The sequence below is a fragment of the Hyperolius riggenbachi genome, chromosome 12, assembly GCF_040937935.1.
Source record: "Hyperolius riggenbachi isolate aHypRig1 chromosome 12, aHypRig1.pri, whole genome shotgun sequence".
Taxonomy (NCBI): Eukaryota; Metazoa; Chordata; class Amphibia; order Anura; family Hyperoliidae; genus Hyperolius; species Hyperolius riggenbachi.
Genome location: NC_090657.1, coordinates 60,331,982 through 60,355,978, shown reverse-complemented (window position 1 = coordinate 60,355,978; position 23,997 = coordinate 60,331,982). Strand labels below are relative to the sequence as shown.

General features: G+C 48.8%; 1 long non-coding RNA gene across 7 annotated transcripts in view; it reads left to right on the top strand.

Annotated features, from left to right (window-relative positions):
- Window positions 1–23,997, top strand: part of LOC137541874 (uncharacterized) — a 601,362-nt gene that overhangs the window by 28,607 nt on the left and 548,758 nt on the right. The gene's annotated exons all lie outside the window — the stretch shown is intronic.

The window sequence follows — 23,997 nt, the reverse complement described above, 5'->3', positions numbered from 1 at the left end:
AATCTGCCTAATTATGTTTTCTGGGGGACAAGCTGCTAGTTGTGTTGTTTGGGGCACTCGCTGCTGAATTATGTTGTTTAGGGGAGTAAAACCGCTGCTTAATTGTTGTGTGGAGAATGTGCTTTCTTGATTATAATGGAAGAAGTGGTTGTTGTGGAAAATAGTACATGCCCCATTCTGTTATGCCTTATATGACTGTTTATATGGTAACAATCTTCTCATGGGGAAGACACTACCTTCAAAGCCGAGGACCCTGGTATGTAAATATGGAAGAGAAGAGGGGTATTGTGGGGGATGGGGGGGAGGCTTACTTACCTTTAAGTCATACATGTCAAACTCCGGCCCACAAGCCAAATCTGGCCCACAGAGTCATTACATTTGGTCAGTTAAGTGGTTTCACTATTTTGCATTATGTTTTGCCCACTCTAGATCACCAGGGAAGATATATTAGAGATGAAGCCTTGGAACACCAGGGAAGCCATTTGGGGGAGGTAGGAGGAAAGCACTAAACACCAGGGAACGGTATAGGGGAGGGTGGGGGCCATTACACACCAGGGAACTGTATAGGGGAGGGTGGGGGCCGCTAGACACCAGGGAACTGTATAGGGGAGGGTGGGGGCCGCTAGACACCAGGGAACTGTATAGCGGAGGGTGGGGGCCGCTAGACACCAGGGAACTGTATAGGGGAGGGTGGGGGCCGCTAGACACCAGAGAACTGTATAGGGGAGGGTGGGGGCCGCTAGACACCAGGGAACTGTGTGGGGAGGGTGGAGGCCGCTAGACACCAGGGAACTGTATAGAGGAGGGTGGGGGTGGCTAGACACCAGGGAACTGTGTGGGGAGGATGGGGGCCACTAGACACCAGGGAACTGTATTGGAGAGGGTGGGGGCCGCTAGACACCAGGGAACTGTATAGCGGAGGGTGGGGGTGGCTAGACACCAGGGAACTGTATAGGGGATGGTGGGGGCTGCTAGACACCAGGGAACTGTATAGGGGAGGGCGGGGGCCGCTAGACACCAGGGAACTGTATAGGGGAGGGTGGGGGACGCTAAACACCAGGGAACTGTATAGGGGAGGGTGGAGGCCGCTAGACACCAGGGAACTGTATAGGGGAGGGTGAGGGTCGCTAGACACCAGGGAACTGTATAGGGGAGGGTGAGGGTCGCGAGACACCAGGTAATTGTATAGGGTAGGAAAGGACCACTAGACACAAGGGATGTGTATAAAGCTGGCCACTAACGATACAATCTTTTTCATCCAATCTTACAATTTCTATGTAATAGAAGGTAACTGCCTAAATTATCCGTTCAATACACAATTCACACAATTTACCCTTCTACTACATAGATTTGGTAAAATTGGATGAAAAAGATTGGATCATTAGTGGCCACCTTAAGGGTTGGAGAGGAGCCATTAGACACCAGGGAACTTTATAAGGGAGGGAGGTGGGGTGGCCAGTAGACATTGAGGTTGGCCCGCAACTAGGTCCCAGTGTACAATTCTGGCCCACTTTGAGTTTGACACCCCTGCTTTAGGTAGTGGGAACAGGAGGGAGGCATAGGCCAGGAACAACAGGCGTTGGGCTCAAAAATAAAGGCTATAGTGTAATTGTTACCTTTAACCCAATTAGCATCTCCTTCAAGATTGACCAAACGAAATATTATTTTAGGCCGGAGAGTCCCGCGTCTGTAAACAAGGCGCATTCAGCAGAATGCCTTTACAGATTAAAGCAAATCCCCTCTTCTAAACACAGCATGTCGAGAAAACATTAATAAATAATATAATTATTGCTTCTTTATAAACAATGAATCTGTATGCTAACGCCAAAAAAGTTATTTATTCCTGGGCAGTTAAGGGGGGCGGGGGGGAGATTCCCATTGCGATATTTGTTTAAAATTAGAAATCTCCGACTTGGGAGCGGTTATGGATAGTTTTGATGATGGCCTAGCAGTCCTTGGAAACATGTTTCTAATCAAAATACCTGCCGGCCTCTGTGTGGAGCCCAAATGGCCTGGACAGTTCGGAGCCAGATTTACGTCTGGAGAGCGGTAGGAGCGGAAATCGCTAACTATTGATTACAGATTCCCAGGATCAGTTTGTTCTCGGCAGACATCTGTTGTCACAGAGGGATCAGCGCTTGTAGCTTAAAGAGGAACTCCAGTAAGAATAATGTATAAGGCTACTTTCCCACCAAGACGTTGCATTTTAGGGAACGTTATGGTCGCATAACGTGCCCCTAACGCAACGCATGGTGGTGTTGATGTTGGACGTCAGATTGAGCTGCGTTATGCAGCTCTCAAAGCAGCCGCTCCAGGTTAGTGATAGGAAGTCCGGATCTTTTTAAGGATTCGGATCATTTGAATCGGATCATTGAAAAGATCTTGATCTTTGAACCGAATCATTTGAACCATTTTACTAGGGAAGCAGACTGGGTGAAAGGACTAGCAGGACAGGACTTTCCCTGCACTGTACATTCTGTATGTTCCTGTTTCTTCCAGACAGACATCCACTCTGAACCGAATCTTTTATTGTGATGATCCGGATGATTCGACTCACAAAAAAGATCCGGATCAAATGAACGATTCGTTCATGATCCGGGCAACACTACAGTCGCACCAGGAGTCACCACAGTGCAGTGAATATTAATTAGCCATGTGGCTGGCGGTGGAGGAGGAGGGGAGACCTCCTCCTCCAACATTACTGAGCATGTGCAAACAGTCTAACGTGGCTTAGCCCAGTATAACGTACAACATGCAGCACTTTGTTTAAACTTGCTGCGTTACTATGTAACGCAACGTGTGCACTGTGAACAGCACATTGATTTTACAGTGCTGTGAGTTGGGCTGCGTTATTGGCTGCTGTAACGTGGGACTTTAACGTCCCACTGTGAAACTAGCCTTAATGATTTAGTCAGTGTTTGCCCATTGTAAAATCTTTCCTCTCCCTGATTTACATTCTGACGTTTCTCACATGGGGACATTTTTACTGCTGGCAGGTGATGTCACTGGAAGGAGATGCTGCTTGATTTTTTGGCAGTTGGAAACAGCCGTAAACAGCTGTTATTTCCCACAATGCTATAAGGCTCCCACAGTGGGATATCAGAATCATGGTCCTGACATCACACTGTGGGAGGGGTTTCACCACAATATCAGCCATACAGAGCCCCCTGATGATCCGTTTGTGAAAAGGAAGAGATTTCTCATGGGAAAGGGGGTATCCGCTACTGATTGGGATGAAGTTCAAGCCTTGGTTACGGTTTCTCTTTAAAGTGAACTAAGCAGCTCCTGGCTTCAAATAGCTGCAAGGGCTGCCATTGTTCAGAAGCTCAACCCCTGCTGTTTTACAACTAGCATTGTCCAGGCTAGGTGTGAAATTCTTCAACTGTAACTGATGTTTTCTGTTTGAAGTACAATGGAGGTTTGTTTGTGGTCAGTTAAGTCTAATGAGGTGATTTCTTATCTGTGTTCCACAATCTCCTGCTCAGGGACCTCAGGTCCTTTGTGGACGGACAAAGTGGCTATTTTAACCCTTAGATGTAAAAAAATGAGGTAAATTGAAAGTTTTTTTTTTTTAATAATAAACCACATTTTTAGAATGCATTTTTAATTTGCTATAGAGCTGCCCTGGGTGTTAAAAATGATGCTCGGTTCACTTTAACAATGATCTTTACCGAATATAACTTAGCAAATAAAACTGCGTGTATTTTACAATATTTATCTATTAAATGATTTAGTCTGTGTTTGCCAAAATCTTTCCTCTCCCACGCTGTAGCTCCGCCCCTTGCAACGCACCAGTGTAATTTCGTTCTTGCGCTGCGAGGTGCTGGAGGGATGAAAGTGTCAGACATGGGGAGCGCCATGCCGGACTAGATCTGGCCATAATGTAAGCACCACATCACACTGCAAGAACCAGCCTTCACATGACCCTGTGCTACAGTGCAGTGACAGGGTCATATGCATAGGGCCACCTCCGCTCAATGACATACTTCCTGCTGGGCACTATTTGGATAAAAGATGCACCCTGATATATTATAAAAGCGTTTAAAAACAGTTTAAAAACCAAAAGATAATGAGGTAGCTTACCTCAATGATGACAAAATTTTTGTAACAACAAAAGATTTTATTAGTGATAGCACAGGCAACGCGTTTCACGGGTCTGAGCCCGCTTCCTCAGGCCAATATCAGTGCCTACGTCTACGTCACCTGTCTGAGGGGCGGATGCAGAGAATCCGTGATCCTACCATGGTAGAGATCTGTCTCCTTTCTTTTCCTAAAGAGAGCGACCACATCCAGGTCCCCCCCCCCCCCCCCCCGAGTGGAGTCGGGTTTATTGTCTCCACCTGCTTCCTGCGGTCGGTTGCCCCTCTGCAGCCCAGCTTTGTGAGTAGTTCTTTTACATCCATATTTACCACATAATCTTGGTGTACTACACCATTGGGCTCCCTCCCTTTGTTTGTCTCCTGTGTATTCTTCCAGAGGGTGTTTTACACCCAAAACAAACCACGTTCCTGCTGGGCAGGAAGTACATTACTCGGATTCCTGCACACTGTCTGTGTCGCCCATTGACTTGCATGGCTGCATAATCCGTGTGGTAGACTTTGCGTTGGGAATGTGCTGTTTTGGATACTTCCGGTGTACCGTGTTGCATCGTGTTCAGTGGCAAATTGCCATAGACTTGTATGCCCCCTGTGGTGGGGATGCGGCAGGGAAGCATAACACGGGGCGACGCAGTGGGTAAGGCCCCTTTTACACTTAATCAGTTGCTCTCAGTTATAACTGAAAGAAAACTAATTTTTAAAGTAATGCCCATGTTTTCCTATGGCACCTTTTAAACTTAACGCGTTTTAACTGAAATCTTCTTCCCAATGCACTGCTATGGAAAAGACGCGTACCAACGCGCACTAATGCTGGGTACACACTATGAGATTTTCTGGCCGAATTACTGTCAGATCGATTATTTCCAACATGCCCGATTTGATATCCGATCGATTTCCAAGCATTTTCCGATCGATTTCCTATTAATTAGCGGTATGGACGAGCTCAGCTCGTCCATTACCGCCAGAGGGTGCCGCTCAGGCCCTGCTGGGCCGATTTTAATGAAATAAAAAGCAGCACACGCAGCCGGCACTTTGCCAGCCGCGTGTGCTACCTGATTGCTGCCGCTCTGCGGCGATCCGCCGCGTGCAGCGGCGAAAGAGGGTCCCCCCAGCCGCCCGAGCCCAGCGTAGCCGGAACAAACAGTTCCGGCCAGCGCTAAGGGCTGGATCGGAGGCGGCTGACGTGACGTCACTCCGCTCGTCGCTATGGCGACGAGGTAAGCAAAACAAGGAAGGCCGCTCATTGCGGCCTTCCTTGTTAATTCTGCCTGCCGGAGGCGATCAGAATTACGGATCGGGAGCGCCCTTTAGTGGGCTTTCATGCAGCCAACTTTTAGTTGGCTGCATGGAATAGTTTTTTTTTTATTTAAAAAAAACCCTCCCGCAGCCGCCCTGGCGATCTTAATAGAACGGCAGGGTGGTTAAAGTTAACGGAAATCGATCTGAAAATGCTCAGAAATCGATTGGAAAGCAAATCGGACATGTTGGAAATAATTGATCTGACAGTAAATCGACCATAAAATCTCATAGCGTGTACCCAGCATTACGCGTACTAACGCATACCAACTGATTAAGTGTAAAAGGGGCCTGAATGTTACATGGAAATTACGTTTTTTTTTCGTACAAACAGTAAAACATTTCTACTGAGCTTGCTCAAAGGGATACAAATATTAAAATTATATTTGGAAAATTGCACAAATTGAAGGTAAAACTATAATCTATTGTGAACATCTTTTTGCAAATTGGCACTAAGCCTATTCAATGTTATGTTGGTGAGAAAATATATTCACAAAATTCAGCAATTTGGCAGCGCAAACTCAGAATCAGCGCAAATTACGGATTGTGTGCAAAATGTAAACAAATGCAGTTTTTAGGCCATTCCGACCTGACCCCCCCCAAGCTGTCGTACCTCTCGCTGTTCTCCCCCCATCCCTCCCGGCCACGTTCCGCAGCTCGGAAAACCGATCCGGCCGTCTCAGCTAGTACATTTCATTGTCTTTATTTTAAATTTCCTGCTTACAATCACCCTAGCCTCTCCTAATCAAGCGTATTTCTTATAGCATAGACAGCCAGTATGCATGTTATGGCTAGGAGGAGGTTACAGAAACAGATCTCTATGCATTGCTGGAGCCAAAGTGTCCAGCAGGAATTCTCTCACCAGGCTAGCTAAACATAACATTATTAATACCACTCAGAGGGTTATTTAGCATAACTCAATACATAAACCCTAGAGCAAATAGCAGTACACTGTTGCCCTCTGCCCGGCTGCTGCGCAGTACAAATCTTCTGTGTTCTTGTGGGGTTTTTTAATACCGCCGTAAAAAAAATCAGGCACAAGAACCTCGGCTTTCAGGAGGAAGATGCCAGAGACAGACTCTAGGAAACGTCTTCTTAATGGTGCCCATACACGAGACAATAAAAAAATTAGATTTTCACGTTTATTCGACCAAAACGATCGAATCGAATGAAAGTTGCAAAGAATCTTTTTTTTGGATCGAGAAAAATGAACGATTATCCAATTTTTGGGGGATAAAATCCGATCGGACATGTTGAAAAAATCTTTATATTCGGTCTAACTGAATAATCAAATGAAATTATCTAATCGACCATGGGCAGCACGGTGGCGTAGTGGTTAGCTCTTTCGCCTTGCAGCGCTGGGTCCCAGGTTCGAATCCCAGCCAGGGCACTATCTGCAAAGAGTTTGTACGTTCTCTCTGTGTCTGCGTGGGTTTCCTCCGGGCACTCCGGTTTCCTCCCACATTCCAAAAACATACGAATAAGTTAATTGGCTCCCCCTAAAATTGGCCCTAGACTACAGTACTTACACTACATAATATAGACATATGGCAATGGTAGGGATTAGATTGTGAGCTCCTTTGTGGGACAGTTAGTGACAAGATATATATATATACATTGTACAGCGCTGCGTAATATGTCGGCGCTATATAAATACTAAAAATAATAATAATCGAAAAAAAAATTAAATTAAAAAGTTTGGGCACCATTAGAGATGGGGTTTCGCAGACTGATACGAGACTAAACTAGACTAAAAACTATTAATTATCTAATAAAGTGTAAAAGGGGGCCATACACTAGTCAATATTTTTTATCGATATCTGGATGATTCTATAATTTGATCGAATCTGCTAGACAACGATGTCGTGAGGACCTCGTTACGAAAGAGAAACATGCAGAGATAGATCATACACTACCATAAGGTAATGCAGCTTACATAGAACAGAGAGGAACACCGAGTGAGTACAGGAAATCACAATACCATAGAGGTCTTCACATCATTCTAAACACAGTGACATCTTGTGGTTGCTTTACTATACTACAGTTTGAAGTAATTTTGTTTGATACTGCCAACATCCTGCTACTGGACGTAAAGTGTGAGACTCTATTGCCGCTGGAGGTCCCCTTAGCTCCTGCCCCTCTCCTCCAATGGCTGAAGTTGCAGGGGCTATTATTACACACGTGTGTAGAGTGCTCTACCAATAAGGTAGTGTGCATAAAGTAAATTTTAAGTAAAAAAAATGGCCAGTTACTTACTTGCCCCCTGAAGTCCTTCCGGTCCATCACCACCATTCCGTGCTGCTCCGTTCATCCACTCTGGCCCTCCAAAATCTGCATGTGCAGCGCCACAAAGCGCGCTTCCTCCATCACGCTCCCATAGGTGGGCGCGTTCTGTGCATGCACAGCAAGTAAAGATTGCTACTGCGCATGCGCAGAACCCTCCCAGCTAGGGCAGCGCATGCGAGGAGGTAAAGGCTGCACACTAGCCAGCAAGTGGCCGAGTGGGCCAGTTTTCGGAGGGGGGCAGTGGATGAACAGAGCAGTGCGGAATAATAACGATTGACCTAAAGGACTTCAGGGGGCTGGAAGAAGCCCCAGGTAAGTTAACCTGTTGAGGACCCTTGGCTTACACCTCCCTAGTAACCAGGCTATTTTTTCCTGATTAGGCCACTGAAGCTTTAGGGCCTCGCTGCAGGGCTATCCAACTCAGCCCACAAGTGATTTCCCCCCCCCCCCCCCTTTTCTGCCCACCAACAGAGGTTTTTGTTGGTGGGGTCTGATCGTTGCTGGGGTGTTTGTTTTTTTTTGTAAATATTTGTCTTTTTTTTTTTTTTAAATAAAAATGTTTTTTTTTTTAATTTCCCGGATCCCCTTCCCCCCCCTGGCCAGCCAATCATAGTGATTAGCTCTCATAGACATCAGCCTATGAGAGCTGATCCCTTCCAGTACAGTGCTGCCTTAGATCGCAGAGCTATACCTTGTAAATAGATGGCGTCTAACAGTCTCCTAGTGGCGATCGCCGGTGGGAGACTGATGGCGGAAGCGGAGATGCACGCGCATTGGCGCGAGGCAGTCTTTAACTAGTTAAACTGGCCAGATTTTTCTCACTTAACACTCCCTTTAATACTGGGAACACGCAGTATGTTTTTCCTATTCGATTCTCAGCTCAATCGTTTTTTCCACTCGATTATACACTCCTTTCTCTTCCACTCGTTTTCTTTTTCATTCACTTGTATGAGAAATCGAGCAGTAAAACAATCGAGAGGTATATCGGACATGACGGAATTGATCAATCGAACGCATCTATCTAATGAAAAACCATAACGTGTGTTCCCAGCATTAGGGGAAACATAAGCAAAAAAAAGCAGCTTAACTTACCTGGAGTTTCTTCCAGCCCTCGCTGTCATTCTGCGACTCTCCAGTCAGCCGCAGCCCCTTGTGAAAGCTGGCTAGTCGCAAGCCATTGTGCATGCGCGGCCCTGGTCTGCGCACCTCCTGATCCTGCTCCAGTTGTCGGAATTGGGGGCGGCGCATCACAGAGCAGCTTTTGGTCAGCTGTTAGTCAAGTGAATCCACCAGGCAAATCAGTCGCTGACTCTCCAAGTGGGATTGGGGGACGCTGTACACACACTAGGCTCTCGGCAGAGGCAGTCATAAAGTGCTGCTGAAATCGGTCAAGTGCCAGGTCATCTGTGCAGGCGCTAAAGCGACAATGAAGTGAAAATAAAGATATGATATAATGAATTTTGTGTGTAGTATGGATAATGAATAGAATATTAGTAGCAAAGAAAAGAGTCTCCTAGCTGTTTTTCTATAACATTGCATCATTTTCTAATATTTACAGTATACAAATTATACTGTGTATTTTAAATAATGAAACAGAGCAGAGCTAATGACCCTTTGAACTTACTGGCACAAAAACCTTAAACAAACAAGAGTGAGAGACCGGTTGAGATAAGTGCTTCAGAAAATAGCACTGCTCTCTGACTAAATTAGTTGGAGAGCTTAGAAAAGGTCTTTTGCATAGATAACAACTGAAATTTCTTAACTGTTCCTGTACTGGAAACAATATTAGACTCACATCTGTGCTACTTATGTTTTATTTCTTAGCTGTACTACACATACAAATCATTCTTATAAGTTTATTTTCACTTCAGATTCTCTTTAACCTCTCCAGGACTGCCTAACGCCGACGGGCGTGGCCACGGCAGCAGCCCCAGGACCGCCTAACGCCGATCGGCGTCAAGTCTTGGGGCTGCAGTTTGAAGGAGATCGCACGCAGGCTGCGCGCGCATCTCCTGCTCGTGGGGCGGAGCCCCGCCTTCAGTCTCCGAGCGGCGATCGCCACTCGGAAGGCTTATAGACGGCAAACCCGCCGTCTAATTAACATGTACAGCGCTGCGATCAGCAGCAGTGCTGTACTGGGGACAGCCGTATGACACAGCTGTCCCCTCCTGAGGCTGGGGAGTGATCGGCTGTCATAGGCTGAAGCCTATGACAGCTGATCACGCTGATTGGCTGACGGGGGGAGGGAGGGAGCAGGGCTGAAAAAAAAGTCATTTATATAAAAAAAAGGTAACATAAATATTGATTTAAAAAAAATAAACACAGGAGGGGCGATCAGAGCCCACCAACAGACAGCTCTGTTGGTGGGGAGAAAATGGGGGGGGGGGGGGGGGGGATCACTAGTGTGCTATGTTGTGCGGCCCTGCAGCATGGCATTAAAGCTGCAGTGGCCAATTTAACTAAACATAGCCTGGTCTTTAGGGGGGTTTAGCGCACTGTGGTCCTGAAGTGGTTAAAGAAGACTTGTTAATAGTTCAGGATTTCTACTTTTCCCTACTAATCTCATTCACCAGTCTCAATTCTGCGTGATCGTCTGCACCCAAACACACGCCTCACTGCGCCAAACATGCTGCACAGGGCTCCTGCCCACTGCCAGTGCACTGGAGCAAGCTGCACTGCTTTCTTCAGCTTCTGTAACTCAATAGCAACTTGCGGAGTGTGTAATCACTCAGTTTTATGGGCGCCTATAACATTATATATAACAGTGTTATTATTTCCTAAGTGTCTAGACAGGAGATATTAGAGGTATAGCGTTAGACTGGAAGCCTCGATCTGAGAATTGCTGGAGGGATAATGAGGCACAATATTATCAGCTGTAAAGGTTTGATTTATGGCAGAGGCCGAAAACGATTCTGCTGTGGGTTGATCGCGGTGGACAAACACAGTGCGTCTAAAAGGGGTTCGCTCCCTGCTTCCCATGGAGATAGAATTCCGGTCAGGTAACAAGCGGGGACCGTATTGTAAAGTCTGCATAAGTGATCTGGATACATTTAAAGTAAACTTGAGGGGGGAAAAGGTTAAAGGACATCTGAAGTGAGAAGAATATGGAGGCAGCCATATTCATTTCTTGTTAAACAATACAGGGGCATAACTAGAAATAGCCATTGCAGCTGCTATGGGGCCCTGGAGCATAGGGGGCCCTGGTGGTACTTAAAGAGACTCTGAAGCCAGATTAAAAACGGCTTTTTACCTTATATTTATCTGAGGCATGTTTGCCCCTGTTAAAATGCCGCTATCCCGCGGCAGAACGGGGGGTATTTACCCCCCAAATCCCCTGGGGCACACTCGGGGAGCGCATCCTGTAGAGGCAGAGCTTTCAGCAGCAGCTCTGCCTCTACACGCGTCTATCAGCGCGTATTTCCGTCTCTCCCCCGCCCCTCTCAGTCTTCCTTCACTGAGAGGGGCGAGGGAGAGGGGGAGATCCGCCAGCTGATAGACGCGCGTGGAGGCAGAGCTGCAGCCCAAAGCTCTGCCTCCATAAGTAGCAAAATTCACGACCAAGAAAGTCGTGGATTTTGCACAGGGGATTTGGGGGGTAAAGACCCCTCGTTCTGCCGCAGGATATCGGCGTTTTAACAGGGGCAAACATGCCTCAAATTAATAAAAGGGGAAAAGCCATTTTTAAACTGGCTCCAGTGTTTCTTTAACCTATTGAGGACCACAGGTTTATGCCCCCTAGTGACCAGGCCATTTTTTACAATTCAGCACTGCGCAGCTTTAACAATTTATTGCTCGGCCATACAACTTACCACCCAAATGAATTTAACCTCCTTTTCTTCTGCAATTTTTTTAAAATTAATTTTAAAAGATTTTTTTTTAAATAGAAAATCCTTTTTTTTTTTCAATTTCCCTCCCTCCCCCCTAAATTGGCCCTGACTGCGAACCTTACACTACACTACCCTCTCATAGGCACCAGCCAATGAGAGGGATTACATTGTGAGCCACTCCTGGGGGCAGTTAAGTGACGAGGGAGTCCCCTGTGCAGAGCTGCGCTAGATCGCAGCGCTGTATACAACCGTGAATAGGCTTTTTTCGTTTTTCTATAGTAAAGCCTGCCAGTTTCCCATAACTACTTTCTGAGGTATGATATTCCAGATTTTAACCACCCTCTCTGTGAAGGACCTCTTTATAAATAGATGGCAAAATCATTTTTCCTCCACCCGCAAATCATGTTTCCTTGTCCGTCGTACAACCCTAGGGACAAAAAGCTAATCTCCCAAGCTTTTGTATTGCCCTCTGATGTATTTATACATGTTAATAAGGTCACCTCTTAGTCGCCTTTTTTCCAAGCTAATTAAGCCCAGTTGTCCAACGTTTCTTGGTAAGTGAGACCTTCCATCCCTCTGATTAATTTAGTTGCACGTCTTTGTACCCGGTCCAGAAGGTCAATGTCCTTTCTATAGCGTGGTGCCCAAAACTGTATTCCATACTCCATTTGTGGCCTCACAAGTGATTTATTTAGAGGCCAGGGAGTGGTATACTAGCAACCAGGGGCATTGCTAGGTTCCTGGGAGATCCGGGGCACCCCTGGGCAGTGCGCCGTGGCGAAAAGTGAGCGTGATCATGTCACGAGAAAGTGGGCGTAGTCATAGGTGTGGCCAAAAGTACATGAAAAGCAGAATGCAAGAGGAAAGTCGGCACATGCAAGCAAGTAGCATTTAAAAAAGCTTTATTCTTGCGGCTTCATGCGGATTGCACAACAACACAATAATTGGTAAAAATTGTCCTACCAGTTACTTCCAGTGGCTGTGGGGTGAGGTGGGAGCAGTGGGGGCAATGCGCATTGCCTCTGAAGACGCTCAGGAGAGCGAAACGGTCGTAAGGCGGCCCCCACTGCTCCCACCTCACCCCACAGCCACTGGAAGCCGCAAGAATAAATATGGGGAAAGAATTGGAGATGGGAAATGGGAGGGGGGGGGGGAAGAGGGGGGAAGGGGGAAGGGGAAGAAGGGTGGGGGGGGTTTGTTTTAGGGGGACGAAAGATAGTGGTAATTTTAAGTATTACATCATAGCATTAATGTTCATAAACATAATCATAAACATAATCAAACGTTAATCTCAAGCATGTGGCGAGATACTTTCATAACATACAGTAAACAGTATCATAATTCATATATATATATTTTTTACCCATACATATGTGTATTGGGAGCGGTTAGCCTATATGAAATAGTGCAAAGGAGTTCAGGGCTGGCAATAGTACATTGGGTATTTAAGAAAGACATGCAGAGTAATTTATAGAAGACACATAATGAACAAGCATCAAACAAGATTCACTTACCAGCAGTATGTCCAGATAGCACCTGGCGCCTCAGTGGCCAAGTAGTACTGAACTGCTGTTTATATAGTGTTGAACTCCTCCCCTTAGCTAATTGGAATGTGGGGCGGGCACTTAGTTACGTCATTACGCATGTGTACATGCGTATTTTGATGCGTAATGGCAGTGGCTGGATAGTGTACTGGCTAAGGGTGCTGCCTTTGAATTCAAAGGCAGCACCCTTAGCCAGTACACTATCCAGCCACTGCAATTCTTTCCCCATTCCCCCCCCCCCCCCCGGCCCTCCATCCTCTTTCCCCCCCCCCTCTCCCCGCCCCCCCCCTCCACCCCCAAAATACAATAATTAGCCACCTCTTCCCGTTAATTTAAATCACACCAGTGAATTCCATCATACAAATATTTATGTTTATTGATATACTTAAAATTACCACTATCTTTCGTCCCCCTAAAACAACCCCCCCCCACCCTTCTTCCCCTTCCCCCTTCCCCCCTCTTCCCCCCCCCTCCCATTTCCCATCTCCAATTCTTTCCCCATTCCCCCCCCCCCCCGGCCCTCCATCCTCTTTCCCCCCCCCCTCTCCCCGCCCCCCCCTCCACCCCCAAAATACAATAATTAGCCACCTCTTCCCGTTAATTTAAATCACACCAGTGAATTCCATCATACAAATATTTATGTTTATTGATATGCAGTCTGTTCAGGATTTGTACAAATGTGTTGCCTCTTACCCCCAGTTGTGTGCTCCTTCCTGTAATTGCCTGATGAAGCGGGTTTGACCTGCGAAACGCGTTGCAACCTTATTTGGAGTATACCAATAAATGTCCCTTTTGTGAATACACAGTTGTTGTGTCTGCTTGTGGGAGGTGAGTCCACCACTGCCTCCTAAGCAATAATTTTAAAACTTTTAAATATTGTTTTTATCCTTTTGGCGCCTCTGTTCTCTACCATAATTCTGCTTACCATGACCTGCTGTTTTTCAAGTCTGAGCACGCAAACTACAGCATGACCCGCTACTAACCCTCTGGCATCATACTACGGTTCCTATGCATGTTTGATTAGCAGTGCAGTGCCGGTTCTGTGTTATCTATTTAAGTGTCTCTATCAAAAGTACATGAACATAGCAGTGGTGTAACGTAAATATATTAAATAGTCAGTATTTCACATAAATAAGATCCTCACCTGGCTTCTGTCTTGGCCTGTGTGCTGTACTCTGGCGGTTATGCTGGGCTTGCGCGCTCCGTGTTGGTGGGTAGCGTGTGCCTCTGTCTGGTCGCCGCCGAGGTCTAAGTGCAGAGGCAGCAGCGAGTGGGAGCCGGCACACTGCGGGGGGAGGGCAGGGCGGTTTCTAGGCTCAATTGCACCCAGGGGCGAGGGTGTAAAATGTCCCCCCCGGAGCCAGGTATAAGTCGCCCCCAGTATAGGTAGCAGGGCTGTGGAGTCGGAGTCCCGGAGTCAGAGCAATTTTGGGAGCCTGGAGTCAGAGTCAGGAAAAAATGCACCGACTCCTAATGAATTTAAACTGTAATTAAAATAGAAAATATGATAAAATGTTCTATTTCTCAGATAATAGCTATCATAAATAATTTATATATACAGTAATAGCTGTGCTTAGTCCACAAAAATGAATAGTGCTGCGCAGGTGTAGTATGCTCCTGGCGGTGGAGTGTGTGCATGCGCACTACGCCTGACTGGCTCGAGCACCTGCACTCATAACAGAAGATCCAGGTGGCTGAGGAGGACAACGAGGGACTGATTAGCCTGAAGGTGGCTGGAGGAAGCCCCAGGTATGTATAAAACTTTAATTTCATCTGTCTCAGGTGTACTTTGTTACACAGTAGTACTATACTCTACATATGCACTCCCCACAGAGCTGCAGGGTATCCACTGAGAATGCTGTGCACATTGAACACAGAGGCGTTGTCTATCACCCATAAACCTGGTTCAGATTGTGCATGAAGAATGTGTAATAGAATCTCCTTATTCCCCTGCAGAGTATCTGCACATCACCTACATGTACCACACTTACATTGCCTCGGGCCTGATAGATGTTCTTTGGTCCGGTCTGTACCTTTTTCAAGTACTGTTACCAAGGACTAGTTTTAGTCTATGACTAAAGGGAATAAATATGGCAGTCTACATATCCTTCTCACTTCAGTTGTCGACGAATTTCATGTTACATAATTTGAATCAACAAGATTGTAATATGCAAATGAGTGGAGTCGGAGTCGAGGAGTCGGAGGAATCCTAAACTGAGGAGTCGGAGTCGGTGGATTTTTGTACCAACTCCACAGCCCTGATAGGTAGCCAGGCATAGTTGCCTCCAGTATAGGTTAGCCCATATAATTGCCACAAGTAAAGGTTAGATAGGTGGGTTCCTCAGTACAGGTTAGATAGTTAGTTGTCCCCAGGAATAGGTTAGATAGGTAGGTGCCCACAGTATAGGTTAGATAGGTAGGTGCCTCCAGTATAGGTTAGATAGGTAGGTGCCTCCAGTATAGATTAGATAGGTAGGTGCCTCCAGTATAGGTTAGATAGGTAGGTGCCTCCAGTATAGGTTAGATAGGTAGGTGCCTCCAGTATAGGTTAGATAGGTAGGTTTTCCCAGTATAGGTTAGATAGGTAGGTTTCCCCAGTATAGGTTAGATAGGTGTGTTTCCCCAGTATAGGCTAGATAGGTAGGTTTCCCCAGTACAGGTTAGATAGGTAGATTTCTCCAGTATAGGTTAGTTAAGTAGGTTTCCCCAGTATAGGCTAGATAGGTAGGTTTCCCAAGTATAGGTTAGATAGGTAGGTTTCCCCAGTATAGGTTAGATAGGTAGGTGGCTCCAGCGGCGAGGGGAGCGGACACAGGTAATTACAAACTCACCTTCCTCCACAATCCCCGCACGAAGCCTCCAGCTTCTTGCTACTTTTGCCTCCCCTGGGGGCTATCCATTGGTAACAGCACTTGCTGCGATGACATGCGGTTATGTCATCACAGGAGGCGCCGTAACCAGGATGGACACCGGGGGAGGAAATAGAATGAAGCTGGAGGCTTTGCGCAGGGATCGTGGAGGAAGGTGAGTTTTTAATTACCTGTGACCCCTCCCCCCGCCGCTCCACAAAGCATGCCTCCTCCTGCCGCTCGAACTGGCCGAAAAGGCCCTGGGGGAGGGAGAATGGATCCGGGGGAACCATGGCAACAGGTTCGGGGGCGGTGCCCTGGATCAAACCCCCTAGCGACGCCACTGCTAGCGTCTCAAGATATTATTTCCCTTTTTATGCATCCCAGAATTGTATTTGCTTTAGCTACTGCTGCTTGGCATTGTATACGATTACCTAACTTGTTATCAACCAGTATTCCTAAGTCCTTCTCCAAGTCTGATGTTCCCAGCTTTATGCCATTTATTTTATATGATGATCTACCATTGGTACATCCAATGTGCATGACTTTACATTTATCAACATTACATTTATTCTGCCACGTGCCTGCCCATATGACCATGCAGGGCCGGATTACCAACAAAAGCAGTCGCTTGGGGCCCCATTCAGAGTCAAAGGGGCCCCATCAGCACATAAACCAGCCCTTGCCATCCTGTCAACGGTGGCTGGATGGTATAATGGTTAAAGGGACTCTGAGCAGTGCAGTAACTATGGAAAGATGCATATCATTTTAAAGCTCTCTTTCTCCTCTTTCCAATGATATATAAACAGCTGCTCTATGCCTTTTAGTTTTCGATATTTTCGCGATCGAAATCGCGGCCACAGGACGACTTTTCTCCAAAGTCAGCGGTGGCTGGATGGTATAATGGTTAAAGGGACTCTGAGCAGTGCAGTAACTATGGAAAGATGCATATCATTTTAAAGCTCTTTTTCTCCTCTTTCCAATGATATATAAACGGCTGCTCTATGCCTTTTAGTTTTCGATATTTTCGCGATCGAAATCACGGCCACAGGACGACTTTTCTCCAAAAGTTGGCAGCTCGATTCAGCACAATGCAATGAAATATAAGGAACCCAGGGGGATATAATTACAAACATCATGCTGGTAGGTGTGAGGATGTAATGAATTAGTTGTGGGTATGCTTAAAGGCATATCCACAGGCACTGCTTGGAGTCCCTTTAAGGGCTCTGCCGCTGACACAGGAGACCAGGGTTCGAATCTCAGCTCTGCCTGTTCAGTAAGCCAGCACCTATTCAGTAGGAGACCGTAGGCAAGTCTCTCTAACACTGCTTCTGCCTATAGGGCGCGTCCTAGTGGCTGCAGCTCTGGCGCTTTGAGTCCACCAGGAGAAAAGCGCGATATAAATGTTATTTGTCTTGTCTTGTCAAATGATGCTGTGCGCTGCTGATTGTCTTCAGAGCCAGGCTCTCCTCCTAGGTCCCCCTCCTGCTACTGTGCGCTCTGCCGCTGCCCACTCCACCCTCCCTTCCCACAGAGAACCACAGCTGCAGCAAGAATGATAGCAGCAGATGGCAAACGCTCACTCACCTATCCATGATCCAAGCGATAGAGATCCCGTCATCTGAAACCCATCTGTCTCTTCTACAGTGCAGCCGCTCGCTCTGAACTTCCTGACTCTCAGATCAGACAGGAAGTAGGAAGTAGTAATAGTAGTAGTAACAGAGCGGCAGCACTCTAGAGGAGACAGATGGGCTCCAGATGACGGGACCTCTATTGCTTGGATCGCAATAGGTGAATGTGATTCATCTGGTGCTGTCATTCTCCCCAACTGCGGCTGCCTTCTCTGCTGGACTATCGTATTCACTGGGATGGAGGCTGCATGGTGGCTGTCTAGTTTGGGAGGAAATTGGTTGTTCGGTGGTGGGAGTGGTTATGTAATTCTGTCTGGGGAACGGCTTCCGGTTTGGCGGTGTCCAGAGCTTTCTGCTATTGCCAGGCTGGAGATGCAGGGGGAAAGTGCTGCTGCTGTGATATCTGGCGCCCTCTTCACAGGGGTGCCCCAGCCCCTGAGTGCAAATGTCCCAGCCATTCATCTCTCACTCTGCATTTTGCCGCTGCTATTCCCTGCATTGTGCACCCACAGAGGAAAGCGTGCTGTTGCCCACAGCAACCAGTAGCTCGGCTGCCCGGTGTGTGCGGCATATTGCTGTGCAGCTGCATCTTCTGATTCTATTACGACATGATGGGGGGGCCCAAATCAGTTACTTTGCTTAGGGCCCCATTTAGCCTTAATCCGGCTCTGTGACCATGTTGTCAAGACGAGTAGTTCTGAAGTCTGCCAGAGGAGAATGGAGGAGCTATTCAACATAGCAGGTCGAATAACTTCAATTTGGGACAGCACAGGAAGGACTGGATGGTCTGAGGACTGGAAAGGCTCTACACCAGGGGTCCCCAAACATTTTGGGTCGAGGGCCCGGTCAACATACTTCAGACTGCTGGGGGGCCGGAGTATATATAAATGATGTAGAAGTGTTTGCGGGCCAGACAGTGAAGTGACAACCTGCAGTCCAGTTGGCGGTATGATTATTTCCGGATTTTATGGTCTTTTTAAAGATTTCAGACACTAAAATCAGGAAAATAAATCATGCTGCCAGAGTCTCAGCAGCAACCCCTGCTCTCACTCACCTCCCTGGGCTCCAACGCTGCAGTTTCCCCTCCGTCCTCCGGGTGGCATTGTAACTCTTTGCAGAGATCAATGACGGCGATCTTACCAGAGTGATTCAGAGCCTCGGAGAACAGAAAGGAGAACGGCTATTGACGTCTGGATCCCCAGGGAGGTGAGTAAAAACGCCTGCTGCACCCTATACTCTCCATTGAGCTCCCGGCGGCTAGCCCAAGCTACACTCTGGATTACTGCCAGGAGGTTAAAGTACACCTAAGACGAAAGTCAGCTGAAGCTACGTTCACAGTGGGACGTTGCAGAGCTGTGTTATAAAGTTTTATGAAGCAGCTCACCATAAACCTCTGGGACGCTTACAGTGTGAAGTTAGCGTCACATTGTAATGTGTAGTGTTATGGCAATGCACTGCTTGCAGAGTGCAGGGGGAACTTAGGGGGGATTGAAATAGCAACAGAGGTTGGGCAGTATAGGCAGACCCAGCCTCTGTACGTGGATTGCATTGTCAGAACCCCCCTCGGATTCTCTTTAACATTGCATCACAACACAACGTCCCACTTTGAATCTAGCCTCAGGTTTTGTACTCACCTGGGGATTGCTCCAGCCCCCTTTAGGCCGCTTGGTCTCTTGCTGTCTCCCTGGGCCACTCCTATCCCTCGCTGGATGGCCCGGTATTCTGTCCGAGTCGCACATGCCCAGACCGGCCACGTGCGCGCTCCATTTTGCACCCGCAGCCAGGAGTGCTCTGCGCCTTTGCAGTAACTACTGCACAGGCGCAGAACACTCCCGACCACAGAAGGGAGACAAAGCGGGCCGCGCATGCGCTGTGACTCGTGACTCAGTCTCAGACAGAGTACTGGCCTATCCAGTGGGCGACAGGAACAGCCCGCGGAGGCAGCGAGGGACCAAACAGCCTCAAGGGGGCGGGAGAAAGCTCCAGGTGAGTATATATAACCTGAGATGACTTTCGGCTCAGATTCACTTTAAGTCAAACATCCGATCTGCATGCTTGTTCAGGGTCTATTACTTAAAGTATTAGAGGCAGAGGCTCATCAGGACAGCTAGGCAATGTGCATTGTTTAATAAGGAAATAAATATGGTAGCCTCTGTATCCCTCTCACTTCAGTTGTCCTTTAAGTGCGCAGCATCCAGAATCCTGCTGTAGGTGTTGTTTTTCACAGCACATAACAGGTTACACCGCCCTTGTCTATAACACTTTCTGGACGCGGTCCAAAGGGGTTTACAAACGCCACCGCTGAATGGTTATTCATAGTCCTCTAATCGTGTCTCCCTACTTCTGATGAGATTATAATACCGGGCCTGGTACAGCCTGACCGGAGCAACACGGCTGAAAAATAGAAATATGCCAAACATTTCCATGAAGCGGTCGCTCTGCGCCAAACCACCGCCTGGTCATCAGGATGAATGTCACTAATGAGAACGCGGGAGGCACGAGGGATGACTTCCAGAAACAAAGAAAAAAAATAGAGCAGTGACCTGACACATGACCTCTCAGAGAATGCTAATAGTTCATGGCTGATGCAAATATTATGCTAATGTTATGTAAATGTATGCAGCTTGGAAATGGACCAACTGGTCAGGCTCCTTTGACACTATGCAAATTGCGCTGCGGTGCTATTCAGTCGCAACGCAACACAACTCAAAAAGTCGCACTACGCTGTACTTTTGCAGCGTGACCATACAGAGAGGAATACAGTACAATGCAGTTATCAAAACGGTGCTGAAGATTTGGGCGCACCATGCACCCCCATAGGCTGCAATATGAATTACGGATATAGCGCCGCTCAGACAGCAGACGGCACCCAAATGACCAATTGGAGGAAGCTTACGGGGGCGGGGAGGGAAAGGACACAAACGGGGACCCGCGGTATACTGGAGGCGGGGGAGCGGCGGGTGAATGACAGGCAGAGGTAAATAACAGGCTAGCAACAATCTGCGTGCCGCTAGCCTGGCGCTTTTTTTTAATGGGGGACAGCAGAGCCTCTGTGTTCTAATATGATTTATCAAACCCACCTCGGGTTCTCTTTATGATGGCCACTCAGCTGGCTTAGAGCTGCACTGATAAGACTCTTCAGGGGCATGATGTTGGTTGGCATTAACACTAGCTGGCTGGCGGTGATATTGGCTGGCTGGCGGTGGTTCTTGTTCGCTGGCGGTGATGCTGGGCTGGTGGTGATGCTGGCTGGCTGGCGGTGATGCTGGGCTGGCTGCAGGGCCGGCGCTACATTAGAGGCAAAGGAGGCAGCTGCCCCAGGGCCCCAGAGCTTGTAGGGGCCCCCAGTGGCTACAAGAGGAAAAAAAAATTCAAATCGACCTTATAATTTTTGAGAAAATCGATTTTAAAGTTTCAAAGGAAAAAAAATACACATTTAAAAACCTGCCGACTTTAATGGTTAATAGCAAATCCACCTTAAATGCTAGAAACCCTAAATTTGCAGGACATGTTAAGGAGATCATTAGGAATAAGAAGAAAAAACAATTTTTCAAAAAGACCTTATCGTTTTTGAGAAAATCGATTTTAAAGTTTCGAAGGAAAAAAGTATACTTTTAAATGCGGTAAATGTAACTTTTAGTAGCAAACCTAATGGTAGTGTAATTTTACATGCATCAAACGAAAGCGCAATCAATTTCCTGATGGGGTTTCCAGGGGGTCTATACGCAGCCGCAGCGCTTTGGCCAGGGATCGATATACAGCCGCAATATGGCTGTATGAAGATCCCTGGCATTTTTTCCTATTTTCCCATTTTTTTTTTTATGTTTAGAGTGTGGGAATTTTTTTTTTAAAAAAATTATGTGGGGTCCTTCCTCCTGAAACTTTTTAACCCCTTGTCCCCCATGCAGGCTGGGATAGCCAGAATGTGGAGCTCTGACCGATTAGGACTTCACACCCTGACTATACCAGCTGCAAAAAAGGTCCCCTAATGCCGATTTTTGTTCCGGTGTATATGTTGGGGGGCCCCCCAGGTTTATTTTGCCCTGGGGCCCCATTGTTGCTTAAACCGGCCCTGGCTGGCTGTGATTCTGGCTGGCAGTGATGCTGTACTTGCTGGCGGTGATGCTGGGCTGGCTGGCAGGGATGCTGGCCAGCTGGCGGTGATGCTAGCTGGCTGGCAGGGATGCTGGCCGGGTGGCGGTGATGCTGGATGGCTGTGATTCTGGCTGTCAGTGATTCTGGCTGTCTGTCGGTGGTGCTGGCTTGCTGGCGGTGATCTTGGGCTGGTGGTGATGCTGGATGGCTGTGATTCTGGTTGTCGGTGATTCTGGCTGGCTGTCAGTGATGCTGGCTTGCTGGAGGTGATCTTGGGCTGGTGGTGATGCTGGCTGTCTGGCGGTGATGCTGGCTGACTGTGATTCTGGCTGGCTGGCGGTGATGCTAGCTGGCTGTGATTCTTGCTTCCTGGAGGTGATGCTGGGCTGGTTGGCGGTGATGCTGGGCTGGAGGTGATGCTGGCTGGCGGTGCTGCTGGGCTGGCTGGCAGTGATGCTGGCTGGCTAGTTGGCAGTGATGCTGGGCTGGAGGTGATGCTGGCTGGCTGGCAGTGATGCTGGCTGGCTGGCGGTGATGCTGGCTGGCGGTGATGCTGGCTGGCTGGCGGTGATGCTGGGTGGCGGTGACGCTGGCTGGAGGTGATGCTGGCTGGCGGTGATGCTGGCTGGCTGGCGGTGATGCTGGCTGGCGGTGATGCTGGCTGGAGGTGATGATGGGCTGGCTGGTGGTGATGCTGGCTGGAGGTGATGATGGGCTGGCTGGCGGTGATGCTGGCTGGAGGTGATGCTGGGCTGGCTGGTGGTGATGCTGGCTGGAGGTGATGCTGGCTGGCTGGCTGGAGGTGATGCTGGCTGGCTGGCGGTGATGCTGGGCTGGTGGTGAGTCTGGCTGGCTGGCGGTAATGCTGGGCGGGTGGTGATGCTGGCTGGCTGGCGGTGATGCTGGGCTGGCTGGCTGTGATTCTGGCTGGCAGTGATGCTGTACTGGCTGGCAGTGATGCTGGGCTGGCTGGCAGGGATGCTGGCCAGCTGGCGGTGATGCTGGCTGGCAGGGATGCTGGCCGGGTGACGGTGATGCTGGATGGCTGTGATTCTGGCTGTCGGTGATTCTGGCTGGCTGTCGGTGATGCTGGCTTGCTGGCGGTGATCTTGGGCTGGTGGTGATGCTGGATGGCTGTGATTCTGGTTGTCTGTGATTCTGGCTGGCTGTCGGTGATGCTGGCTTGCTGGCGGTGATCTTGGGCTGGTGGTGATGCTGGCTGTCTGGCGGTGATGCTGGCTGGCTGTGATTCTGGCTGGCTGGCGGTGATGCTAGCTGGCTGTGATTCTTGCTGGCTGGAGGTGATGCTGGGCTGGTTGGTGGTGATGCTGGGCTGGAGGTGATGCTGGCTGGCGGTGATGCTGGGCTGGCTGGCGGTGATGCTGGCTGGCTGGCAGTGATGCTGGGCTGGAGGTGATGCTGGCTGGCTGGCAGTGATGCTGGCTGGCTAGCGGTGATGCTGGCTGGAGGTGATGCTGGGTGGTGGTGACGCTGGCGGGAGGTGATGCTGGCTGGTGCTGATGCTGGCTGGCGGTGATGCTGGCTGGCTGGTGGTGATGCTTGCTGGCGGTGATGCTGGCTGGAGGTGATGATGGGCTGGCTGGTGGTGATGCTGGCTGGAGGTGATGATGGGCTGGCTGGCGGTGATGCTGGCTGGAGGTGATGCTGGGCTGGCTGGTGGTGATGCTGGCTGGAGGTGATGCTGGCTGGCTGGCTGGAGGTGATGCTGGCTGGCTGGCGGTGATGCTGGGCTGGTGGTGAGTCTGGCTGGCTGGCGGTAATGCTGGGCGGGTGGTGATGCTGGCTGGCTGGCGGTGATGCTGGGCTGGCTGGCTGTGATTCTGGCTGGCAGTGATGCTGTACTGGCTGGCAGTGATGCTGGGCTGGCTGGCAGGGATGCTGGCCAGCTGGCGGTGATGCTGGCTGGCAGGGATGCTGGCCGGGTGACGGTGATGCTGGATGGCTGTGATTCTGGCTGTCGGTGATTCTGGCTGGCTGTCGGTGATGCTGGCTTGCTGGCGGTGATCTTGGGCTGGTGGTGATGCTGGATGGCTGTGATTCTGGTTGTCTGTGATTCTGGCTGGCTGTCGGTGATGCTGGCTTGCTGGCGGTGATCTTGGGCTGGTGGTGATGCTGGCTGTCTGGCGGTGATGCTGGCTGGCTGTGATTCTGGCTGGCTGGCGGTGATGCTAGCTGGCTGTGATTCTTGCTGGCTGGAGGTGATGCTGGGCTGGTTGGTGGTGATGCTGGGCTGGAGGTGATGCTGGCTGGCGGTGATGCTGGGCTGGCTGGCGGTGATGCTGGCTGGCTGGCAGTGATGCTGGGCTGGAGGTGATGCTGGCTGGCTGGCAGTGATGCTGGCTGGCTAGCGG